This window comes from Tiliqua scincoides, chromosome 7 (assembly GCF_035046505.1).
Source record: "Tiliqua scincoides isolate rTilSci1 chromosome 7, rTilSci1.hap2, whole genome shotgun sequence".
NCBI lineage: Eukaryota > Metazoa > Chordata > Lepidosauria > Squamata > Scincidae > Tiliqua > Tiliqua scincoides.
In genome coordinates, this window is record NC_089827.1 from 11,039,500 (window position 1) to 11,051,629 (window position 12,130).

General features: G+C 43.0%; 1 protein-coding gene and 1 pseudogene across 1 annotated transcript in view; both read right to left on the reverse strand.

The window, feature by feature from the left end:
* KCND2 (potassium voltage-gated channel subfamily D member 2) overlaps positions 1-12,130 on the reverse strand; it is a 318,270-nt gene that overhangs the window by 51,256 nt on the left and 254,884 nt on the right. The window lies entirely within an intron of this gene.
* On the reverse strand, positions 10,007-10,126 carry LOC136657862 (5S ribosomal RNA; annotated as a pseudogene).

Here is a 12,130-nt window from a genome sequence, read left to right on the forward strand (position 1 = left end):
CATGCAAAGGTAAAAATCCATTCATGGAACAGTTACTAATCTTTGAAAGGAGGGGGAAGCAATTCTGTACTTCTCATTTACTTCACATGGGCTCCCAAAGAAAAAGAGAAGGCAGGTATGAGACAGCCACAGAAATCTGGGAGGGCTAAGCAATTGTGGCACGCTTATACAGCAGAGGAAAAAAATGGGAGGGGGTAGACAGTGGCATTGTGACATCACTTACAGGTTCTCCATGGAGGTGAGGTTCCTTTCTTCTCCCAAGTTTGCCTGCATTCTGGGGCAAAGACCCACTTCCCCACTGTGTGGAAGTTCCTTTCTTCTCCCAAGCTTGCCCTAAAAAGCATTCTGGGGCAAAGACCCACTTTTGTGTCATGTGTTCCTTTCTTCTTTTTGTTCCTTTCTTCTCCCAAGTTTGCCCCAAAATACATTGTAATGGAAGATCAGAAGATCATCAGGTGGATGATGTGGTGTTGACAGCGATTCCATGTTTTGACAGCTGTTTGACAGCTCTGGGAAGGGCAGGGCTGGCTCCACAGCTGTAATCAATCAAGGCCAATGGGACTCTGATGGACACCTGAGCTTCATTTGACCTTGATGGGACTTTGAATTGACATGGACTGAAGAGATGGCTCAGCTGAGCCTAATTTGGACTTAACAAGGTAGCTCACAGCTGAGCTGCATTTTGGATTATGAGACATCCAAGGATAAAAGGCAGCTTCAGAAGTGACCCAGAGGGAGACGGTACCCTGACCTGGCTTACCTGGACTTTGACTTTGGACTGTGAGTTGGCAATCTGCATTTATTGGACTGGGACCTGACTCTGACTTTTGCTTGCTGCACTTGTGAGTTTAACAAGGGAAACTAATCAGCCTTAAGCGGGCACAAGGCCCAGTGGGGAGGAGCTGTGGCACAACATGCATCTGGGGGTGAAGACCCACTTCTGGGTTGCGTGGAAGTTCCTTTCTTCTCCCAAGTTTGCCCCAAAACGCATCTGGGGGTGAAGACCCACTTCTGGGACACATGGAAGTTCCTTTCTTCTCCCAGGTTTGCCCCAGAATGCATTCTGAGGCAAAGACCTACTTCCAGGTCAAAAGGAGATTCCTTTCTTCTCCCAGACAAACCTAGAAGAAAGGAACCTCCAGGTGACCCAGAAGTGGGTCTTTCGGTGCTAAAAACAGCTCTGCAGGTTTGGAAACAGCAAAGTTAGGTTGCAAAAAGGTAAAAAAACTTAATTTTGGCACTTTTTTGTTTTTAAAGGGATCTAAATTTGGCTTCTGATACCTACAAACTCTGGTATCTGCGGGGAGGGGGGGATAGTTGTGTAGAACTGAATAGTTGTGTAGAAGATGGGAGTTTGGTGAGTTTCAGCTTCTGAGAAAAGATACAGTGGTCCAGCTAGACCTCTAGTCTGGCACTAGTCTAGCCTGTACTGATCTATACTTTTAACAGCTGGATATTTTAGCAGTGTGGGTTGTTGAGCAAGAGACCTGCTGAACCTTGCTGAACCTTCCTTCCTCTATATAAAACACTTCTTAAAGCTACAGAAACTTGATTGTCATTTGCACTTGGGCACTGTATCTAGGGACATACCATTTTCTGAAAAGAGCCCTTGAAATCATGTCCCATATTTTCATGTCCCTATCATATTTTAATGATAGGGACATTTTTAATGTTAGTGGGGAAAGAAAAATTGTACACGATTTGATTTTTTAAAACCTTTAAAATGCACTTGCATTTTGATACTAAGACCAAAGAGCAAGATGGGTATAGGGTTGAACAGTAAAAATGATCATGAAATCTTTCATGGGATCCTATAGGCTTTTGTATTCCAAGACCGCTCTCTGTGAAACAAAGGAAATGGCTATTATTGATGGAGCATTTCACATCTGTTTATTCAGAGGAGCTATGCAAATAGCCCCCAGTTAGTATGCAAATCAAAGAGTATTATGAAAAAAGTGTGGTTTTTGCTGTGAGGTATGTTTCAGTTGCTCATGGCAATTGCTGCTTAGAGACACGCAAAGGTGTCATCACACCAGGCCCAAAGCCTACTCCAGGCTTTGTTCTCTCACTGCATCCCACAGATGCCTGAAGCTCACTAAAGACAAAACAGCAATTTCACATCATCCCCACTGTCAGTTCTGCCTCCCCTCTCAGGTGACAGTAGGGTCTCCAGAAGAATTTACTGTCAGTCATAGAGTGTTTTCACACATGATGATTAAAATGGTCCTTGCTTCTGCTGGGGATGTAATAGATATAAAATGTAGATTGGCCAAAATATCCTTTACATTACTAGTGCCTTTTCTTTCATATCAACAACCTGCTCAGAAATTAACACAGGTAGCACAGGAAAGCCTTGACGATAATTTAAGTAGAGATGCACATAAATGAACCCTCTTGAGCTATTTACGTACATTTTGTGTGAGAGACATTCATTTGGCTTGCCTTGACAGTTCACAGGTATTTCACTTTTGGGATGAAAGCAGACATTTGCTGTGAACGTTGGTGAGACATTTCAGTGCCAGCTCTAGGAAGGTGCAGGAACCCCTTGAGAAATCTCACTTGTCTTACAGAAACTTATTTAGCTTCTCTTGAACATTCTTAGATGTTTCTCAGGGAACCCTGGAAGTCAATTCAAATGTAACTTTTTTTTTTTTCAAAAACTGAGTGCCCATCCTAAATTTAAGCCTCACTGGTGAAAACGGTCACAGTCTCACAAAGAAGTAATATCACGTAAAGTTCAGGTGTGTGTTGTGGGCAGTCCATGCACAGGCTTGTACATGAATCCAGACTGTACGAATCAAGCTTTGATGTACATCAGTTCCTGCATGGAACACTGTCTGAGTCATACACTCTTGGTGCGCAGTGGGAGAGGGGCATATAAACACTGTTGCTTTTAACAGTGTAGGAGCCAGTCATAAGAACATAAGAACAGCTGCACTGGATCAGGCCATAGGCCCATCTAGTCCAGCTTCCTGTTTCTCACAGCGGCCCACCAAATGCCCCAGGGAGCACACCAGATAACAAGGGACCTGCAAGGCTTCCAGGGAAATGTAGTTTAAGAACATAAGAACATAGTCCAGCTTCCTGTAACTCACAGCGGCCCACCAAATGCCCCAGGGAGCACACCAGATAACAAGAGACCTCATCCTGGTGCCCTCCCTTGCATCTGACATTCTGACATAACCCATTTCTAAAATCAGGAGGTTGCACATACACGTCATGGCTTGTACCCCGTAATGGATTTTTCCTCCAGAAACTTGTCCAATCCCCTTTTAAGTCCTAAGTCCTTTTAAGTCCTAAGTTAATAGTACATTCTCTGCTCCCCCCCCCCATTTGTCTGAACAGTGTGAGATGTCAAGCAGTCTAAAATCCAGAGCCTTCCTCTTCTTCTCCCCTCCCAGTGTATGATCAGTCGAAGGTCACCTGGACTATCCCAGTTGAAGCCACACTCTTTTTGCATGGGAGCAAGACTAACAGCCCAATCCTATGCTTGTCTACTCAGAGGTAAGTCTCATTGTGTTCAATAGGGATTACTCCCAGGAAAGTGTGGATAGGACTGCAGCCTTAGGGCCCAATTCTGTCCAACTTTCCAGCACCAATGCAGCCATGCCAACAGGGCATATACTGTAACCTGCATTGCAGTGCATCCTGCACTGCATCCTGCACTGCATCCATACACTGCATTGGGAGGGCTCATGGAAGCCCCCTCAAGCTAAGGGATTATTTGTTCCCTTACCTTGGGGCTGCATTGATGCTGGAAAGTTGAATAGGATTGGGCCAGTGGTACTCAAACTTTTCTGGCCAGTGGCTCCCTTGACCCCCGTGGCTGTTGGCCATGACTCCCCATCATGTTCCTGAGGGCTGGAAGTGACATCATTAAACAGGAAGCGGCCAGAAATATTAACTATATTAAATATATTAATTATAATATTATATTTATTATAATATAATATTAAATATTAAATATACATTAACTATATTAATATTAATTATATTAACCATATCATTAATTAAATGCAGACCTTAAAAATATATTATTAATACACAGCAATATACATGCTTTATAAACGATCAGCTGCTGATCACTGTTGGAGACATGATGCTGGAGTAGGTAGATTTTCTCTGGTCCAGGAAAACTCATTTTATTAACTTTGTAAACATACCAATAGAATTGTTTTCTTAAATGAACTCTGTGAACAACCAGTCTGACCAACATTACACACACACACCCCTGTGGACCCCAATCCAACTACTCATTTCTCCCATTCTCCTTGGATAGGATTGAACCCTTTATTAATTTAATGAAATTGAATTTTTCCAGCAGCTGGTGGGGAAAACAAAAACAGACCATGAAAATATATCAGAGCTGATAAGGGTTTGGTTAGGAAGCTGATTTGTCTCCTATAATAGGAGATGCACAGCTCAAGCCTATGCATGCCTACTCAGAAGTAAGTCCCATTAGAGTCAATGGGCCTTACTCCCAGGAAAGTGTGGATAGGATTGGGCTGGCAATCACTTCATCAATGGCTGATCAGTATTCCCTTCAAATAGCAAGATTCATCACTTTAAAAATACAGCCTTTCCTCTTCAGTCAAACAATAAGATTAATAAATCACTTTCAAAACAGTACCCTTTTTCTGCTCCTGGCCAGGTAAATTGTCTCTCCCCTCCCCCTTTGCCAACTGCATGGAAACAACTTTAAGGGGAGGACGAGGAAAGCGGGAAGGTTTGGCGATTGAAAGGGGGAAGAGGGAACTAGGAACCAACCAGACAAGGATCAGATAGGTTTAAGGACTGCAAGCCAAGCATGCTCGGAAGAGGCCGGGGCGGCAGCAGCCACTCTCGCAGCTGAGCACTCCCATTTCTTCTGCTTTAAAAAAAAAGCGTATAAGACGGGCTCGTATTCTGCCCAGAGGTGTGACTGTATTGCTGCGAGAGGACATCCTGCGCCTCCCATTTGAGTTCCTGGCGCCGCCCTAAAGAGCCGTGCCTCACAGTTTGAATAACACTGGATTGGGCCCTTAGTTATGCTTTCACCCATTTGCTCTTTCCATTGAATATTCAGGTGGTTGTGGTTTTGAATTGCCAATGCTTTAAAAGTGTCTCATTTTCAACCTCTATCATCCGTCAGCCTTCCATTTCATCTTTTTTTTTCCAATGGTCAGAGATAAAAGGGGGAAAATATTGGCTGAGAAAAAAATATAACAGGCCCAATTATCATAGCAAAGATGTATGCTGAGATTCCCCAAAGAATTGCAAACGATTGATGTGGATTTATGTTATTTTCTGTTTCTCATGTAGAGCCTGCCTACAATATAGTAGATTAGGCTCAAAAACATTTAAAATATTATAGTATAAACTCAAGTTTATGGGTGAAGTGTTTTCTTAAAAGTGGAGCTACTCCTTTCCCGTATACTTCGACTAACACCACTCCATAGAAGTCAAGGTACTTTTTCCGAACTACAGAAATGTGGAGGCGTGGATTTAATGCTAAGCTGCAGAGTCAAACACCATGATTTGAATTCTAACTATAATTAAGCATTGTGCAGATGTATATATGGGTTCCCAGATGACAAATGAATGAATTATACAGAGTAGCTCTATTGCTTAATCTTTGCTTTCTTTCCATAACTGAAAGGGCTCTTGATAAACTGAAGATGACTTAATTTCCTCTTATGTCGCTTCATTTATTTTCATGCCATCAGTGTTTAGAGTGTCAGTTGTTTCATGAGGCTTTAAAACCATGATATCAGGGATGAGGACTGATCCACTGATTTTAAAAAGGAATGTCTTTATTGTGGGATTGGTACAGTGGTGGATAGGCAGCAGTGATCTTTCTCAATTGCATTTTTTTATCCATAAAATTCAATAGATAATTTTTTGGACTCTGAGCACTGAGATGCCAAAGATATGATGGAGAACATAATATGCATTGGCTTGGGTATTGCTGGCTGGGTGTGGTTAATCTGCAAATGGGGAAGTCATGATTACAGAGCTCATTAGTGAAGAAACCAGTGACTTCAGGAATCTTGAACTGCCTTTTTATTTATCTAAAATGTGCAAGGGCCTAAGACTGAAATCACAAACACACTTATCTGGGAGTGAAACCTATTGAACACAGTGGTACTTACTTCCAGGTGAACATGTATAGAATTGCACTGTAGGTCTCTTAGCAATGAAATCAAACAAACGTAGTACTTTATAAACACTTTCTGACAAAGAGTTCCAAGAAACATTATTTCAGGGGATAGGACTTCTTCACTCCTCATCGAATTTACTCCTTACAATGGTCCTAAATATCTGTATCTCTGACCAACCATACGTTTCTAATAAAGGTTTGTCATTGTGGCTGATTGCAATCACCACTTCTACTTGTCTGTAACCTCCAGGGGCAAGGCAGGAGATACGTGCACTTGGTAGTGGGATTTTTTGCACTTGTGACACCTGTATAAGCTGTGATGGTTGCTGGTACTTTCATGACTCCAAGACAGGCAGTTATAAAAGGTTCACATTACATTCATATCGATTCAAGAGAAGTTCATGGGAAGGGTGCAAGAGAGCACTTGCTGTTTCATGATGTTAGAGTTAAGAACACTTCATGACAAACTGAGTTCTCAGGTTAGCTAGGATTTGAAACCCTTAGGATAAGCCAAGATATACTAGTCCTTCCAAGGTCTTTATGGCCAATCTAAAATGTAATGCTTCTGTGTCTGTTAGATAGTGCACCGGAAATAAGTTTGCCTCTAGCAGCTGCCATCATCATGTACCACAACAAAAAGCAGTAGGACTGAGTTTGGGGAGCCATTAAGCTCTTTAATGTTCCTTTCAATTTGTGTCTGCAACACTGATGTGTGATTGCCAGACAACCCTGACTCGATGATTGAGTAAATGGTAGAGTCTCTTAACATACAGGCAACAGAAACGATGGCTACTGCAGAACATTCCCAGGCAGGAACATTATTTTGTTCCCCTATTTTCCTCTGAAGTAAGCAACCAGAACTACCAAAAAGTCTATCCTATTAGCTTTTTCAAACTTTGTCTTAAAAAAAAATTTATAGTCTTTCAGCAGAGAAAATAGAACAGTGTTTCATGGTAATGGTACGGACTTCAAAAGTTGGACACAGATTAAACCAAATCGGTTAGGAGTATCAGGTGAATGACAGACATAAAGCATCTAGTTTCTCAAATTACAGATATAAGAGAAGGCAGAGAGAGAGAGAGAATGATGAAAGGAACTCTGCAAATAATAAAGAGTCCCAGAATGCAGTCTTAATCTTGTAGGAAATGTTAATAATCTGAAAGTCAATTTTATTACCTTTTGTTCCTGGATTTAAACATAGCATAAGAGGTAATGAAGATGATTTGTGCATATTTTGTGGAGCTTAGCAGTGAGATAGATCATGCTTTCATTCTGTTCTACTGTAAGACAGCAGACGCTGAGCAACCGAGATTTAATTGCACACATTTGTAAAGCTCATTTACTTAAGATTGTAATCCATGGAATATAGCCCTTAAGGAAAGTGGAAGCAAATGGGAGATTTAGGGGACAGGATTTGTACAGATTGAGATTCTACAGTAGTAACAGCACCAAAATGCAGAGTTGGGGGCAGGTTAGTGGATTTGGAGATGAATTCACCTAGTTTGGAAAACATACAGGGAATGCTCAAACCTCTCTGAAATTTGGGAATAGCTTGCTAAGAGTCAGCCCTTCTGGCTATCACTGCCCCCCACCTTTCTAAAAATTTGCCCTTGCAAAGTAAAACAGGAAACATAGTTTACTGTGCTCTCTGGCTCAATGGATTCCGTTGAGTTGCTGCCCAGAAGCATGGAGAATGTGGTTTGCAATGTGTCCCAGCTGAATCATGGAGGCAAAAGGAATTGGTAAATACGCCCTAGCAGCAATGGATTATTATGTTACGCATGAGTCAGTAACAGAGCAGCTAGGTCATTGACACCATCAGGCTTCCCTGCTGTTCTTTGCTGCTACTGCCAGTTCTCTTGGTTGCCATTATCCCCTTGCAAGTTGTCTGTTTTAGGAACGAGGGGAACTGGAGAGAATTGGTGATGAGTTCCCCCAGATGGAACTGGAGAAGAACTTCTGGAAAAAACAAGTATTTCAAAAGAATTTCTTCAAGAAAGATCAGAAATACAGTGCTGCCTCGCAAGACGAATGTCTCGCACAACGAAAAACTCGCAAGACAAAAGCGTTTTGCGATTTTTTTGGTAACTCGCAAGGCGAATTTTTCTGTCCATGCTTTGCAAGACAAATTTTTTTCCTTTTTTTTGGGTTTGTTTTAAATCGGACTTCGCACGACGAAAATTTCGCAAAACGAAACGACTCACGAAACGAATTAATTTTGTCTTGCGAGGCACCACTGTACTAAACTAATTACAAAGAAAATTGACAGAAGACATCACTAGAGGGCTGCCTATATAACTAATTTTGAAAGAAGAAGAAAAATGATTAGAAGGTGAAAAAAGGAAAAATAAATACAGGGAATGGAAGAATAAAGGCAAATATTGGCACAATTATAGGTTCTGGGACAGATTATGTGACCCAGCTTTTGAGAGAGAGAGAGAGAGAGAGAGAGAGAGAGAACACACGAGAACACAAACACGAACGAACACGAACATTCACTTCAGCTTTAGTATTTATTTTTGGTTGGATATTTTAATGTCTTTGGATAGGGCCAGATCCTCCACCAACTTGAATTCATTAGTATGGATCTATCCCTTGTCCCACTCAGTATTTCAGAGGAACTACAGGCTTTGTAGCACTGGAAAGATCCACCAGGGAGCATTTTGAATCTGTGCACATACAGAACATAAGGCATAAAAAGTCTGCAACATGTGTTAGCTATTGGAAGTATTCATAAGAATATAAGAACAGCCCTGCTGGATCAGGCCATAAGCCCATCTAGTCCAGCCTCCTGTATCTCACAGCGGCCCACCAAATGCCTCAGGGAGCACACAAGACAACAAGAGACCTGAGTCCTGTTGCCCTGCCTTGCATCTGGCATTCTGATGTAGCCCATTTCTGAAATCAGGAGGTTGCACATACCCATTATGGCTTGTAACCCGTAATGGATTTTTCCTCCAGAAACTTGTCCAATCCCCTTTTAAAGGCATCTAGGCCAGATGCCATCACTACAAACTGCAGCAAAGAGTTTCACAGACCAACTACACGCTGAGTAAAGAAATATTTTCTTTTGTCCGTCCTAACTCTCCCAACACTCAATTTTAGTGGATGTCCCCTGGTTCTGGTGTTGTGTGAGAGTGTAAAGAGCATTTCCCTATCCACTCTGTCCATTCCCTGCATAATTTTGTATGTCTCAATCATGTCCCCCCTCAGGCGCCTCTTTTCTAGGCTGAAGAGGTCCAAACACTGTTGCCTTTCCTCATAAGGAAGGTGCCCCAGTCCAGGAATCATTTTAGTAGCTTTCTTTTGCACCTTTTCCATTTCCACTATGTCCTTTTTGAGATGTGGTGACCAGAACTGGACACAATACTCCAGGTGTGGCCTTACGGTTCAATCTGTCTGTTATTTTCTAAGGCTGCAATCCTACATACATTTACCTGGGAGTAAGTCCTACTGAACTTAGTGGAGCTTACTTCTGAGTAGACCTGCCTTGGAAAGTGCTGTAAATTTCCCGATGCACAGCAATGGAACACCATTGTGTAGACACAGTAATTCATAACATCAGTCTTAAAGGTCTTACATCGGGCATGGGATCCAAGCCCAGGTACTCTGCTGGGAAACAGCATCTACTAATGACACTATGAGTTGTAGAATACAGCTGCGCTACGTACAGCTATGGTGCTGCAGTGGCATGAAATGGTCATGTATATCATAACTCCATAGGTAATCAGGCATGAGCCCTGGAGGAAATAGGGCCAGCTTCATATTTCTTACTTCAGATGGAATGTTACACAGCGGCAGTCACATGAAAAATGTTCTTATCGAAGTAATGGTTGGCAACCTTCAGTCTCGAAAGACTCTGGTATAAGCCTACAGCACCCGGTATTCCCAGGCGGTCTCCCATCCAAATACTAACCAGGCCTGACCCTGCTTAGCTTCCAAGATCAGACGAGATTGGGCATGTGCAGGGTAACAGTTGCTGTCAAAGTAAATCCTGAGGATTTGGCTACGGCGCTCAATGTGTGTAAAACATGTATATGTTGTGATGACTTCAGCCAGGTAATTGTGATGAGTGTGTGAAACTCATTTGCAGCATCTCCTGCTATCAGAGACCCTGATCTGATGGAGCTGGAGAAAAAAAAATATTATGTTGTATATTTCCATTCAAGGGCTGATTGTCTTTGGTAATCCAAATAGTTTTAACTGTTGATTGCTTGCTGCCTAAACAGCTCACTGATGATAAGGCAAAAGTTCTGTAACATCAAAAAGAATGAAGTAGCACATACCTGGTGCTATGTTATGGGGGTGGGGTGAAGCTAAGCCCTGAACTCTCTGTAGTTCAGTTGCCCCCCTCCCCCAAAAAAACCATACTGGTGTGCAGTGAGTGGTGGCTTCTCCTATCCTCTCCATCAGTGAACAGGTAGGGATCCTTGCTGCCTGATCCTTATCTTCCCATCCCCAGAAGAGACACTGCCATGTCCTGCCTCCATTCACCAATGGGGATTGGGAAGAGGAGCTCCCTCAATGGGGAAAGCTCCTCCTTCTCCCACCCTCCCCATCAGCCAAATGACTTTCTTCCCAAGGCCTTTGAGATAATCAAGCCAAGAGACTTGCATGGCAGCTCCCTTTTCTCTCCCTACCAGCTAATGGTATTGTTCCCACAAGACCCTAGGATCATACAGGGGCTACTGGGAGATGCTCCCATTTGGAGATGCTCCCATTTGTTTGGTGGGCCGCTGTGAGATACAGGAAGCTGGACTAGATGGGCCTATGGCCTGATCCAGTGGGGCTGTTCTTATGTTCTTATGTTCTTATGTAGATGGGGGCGTGGTGCCAGGCACCTGCCATTGGTCCCACAGTATTCTGTAGTCAGCCTGCCTGGGTGATTTAATTTGGGTATGGTGAGTACCTGTCCTGGCTGGCCTTGAGCTGACCCCTGGCAACTGCACATATCCCTTCCCACCACTACCACCCAAACCCTACTTTGGGTTAACTTCTCTCTAGGGATGCTCAATTTATGTTAATTTTACTGGCTTTATTGTTTTGTTTTTAAGTCAACAGAATACAATTTCTTTCATCTGCCTCATTTTCCCCCATGGAGTGATAAATTGGGTCCAGATCCCTTCTGAAAAAGCACAGTAATTTCAGGAGATAGTTAAGAATCCTATAAAACCACCAAATTCCTTTCAGTTTTATTTCATTTTTTATTGTAAATAATTTTGCATGCAACACCTTTTCTCAATGTCCTAAAGGAGCAAAAGCTGTTAAAAGCGTTATGGAGTTCACTTTATGACTCAAATCCATTACATATATGTCCATAATAATAAAATTAGCTAATGAGAAGTTTCAACATTGCGTAATGCAGAGAATTGCATTTATAGTTCAAGGGCTGCCTAATTGGTACAGACCAAACTGAGCGAGATTTTGTAAGTGCCACAATGGATCAAGTAGAATGAAAGCCTTCAGAGGTCAGCAGGATCATTACAGCAGGTCCTACTCAGACCTGTATAAACCCATTACAGCTACAATCCTATCCAAACTTCCCTGGGAGTAAGCCCCATTGATTACAATAAAGTTTACTTCTGAATAGGCATGCATAGGATTGGGCTGTAAGGCAGTGGTTCTCAAACTCTCTGGGAGAGTTTGAGAGCCACTAAGTTCTTGCGTGGGCGGGAGGGGGGAGGCAGCTCCACCTTCTACTTTCGCTCCGCATCCACTTTCACTGCTGCGGGGAGCCCTGCTGCAGGTCGTACAGGGCTCCCCAAACCCCCGGGAGGCTGCAGGGGCTTGGGTATGTGTACCCAAGCCCCTGCAGCCCCCCTGAGCAGTGCGATCCTGGCGATCATGCACTGCCTCCTCCCTGCCTCCAGGCTGCCCCCATCCCTTAAGGGGGCAGGGGTCAGGGCCCACAGGCTGGGGCGTTGCAACACCCCAGTTTGAAAAGCCCTGCTGTAAGGGAACAGTCCTATGTGTGTCTACTCAGAAGTAAGT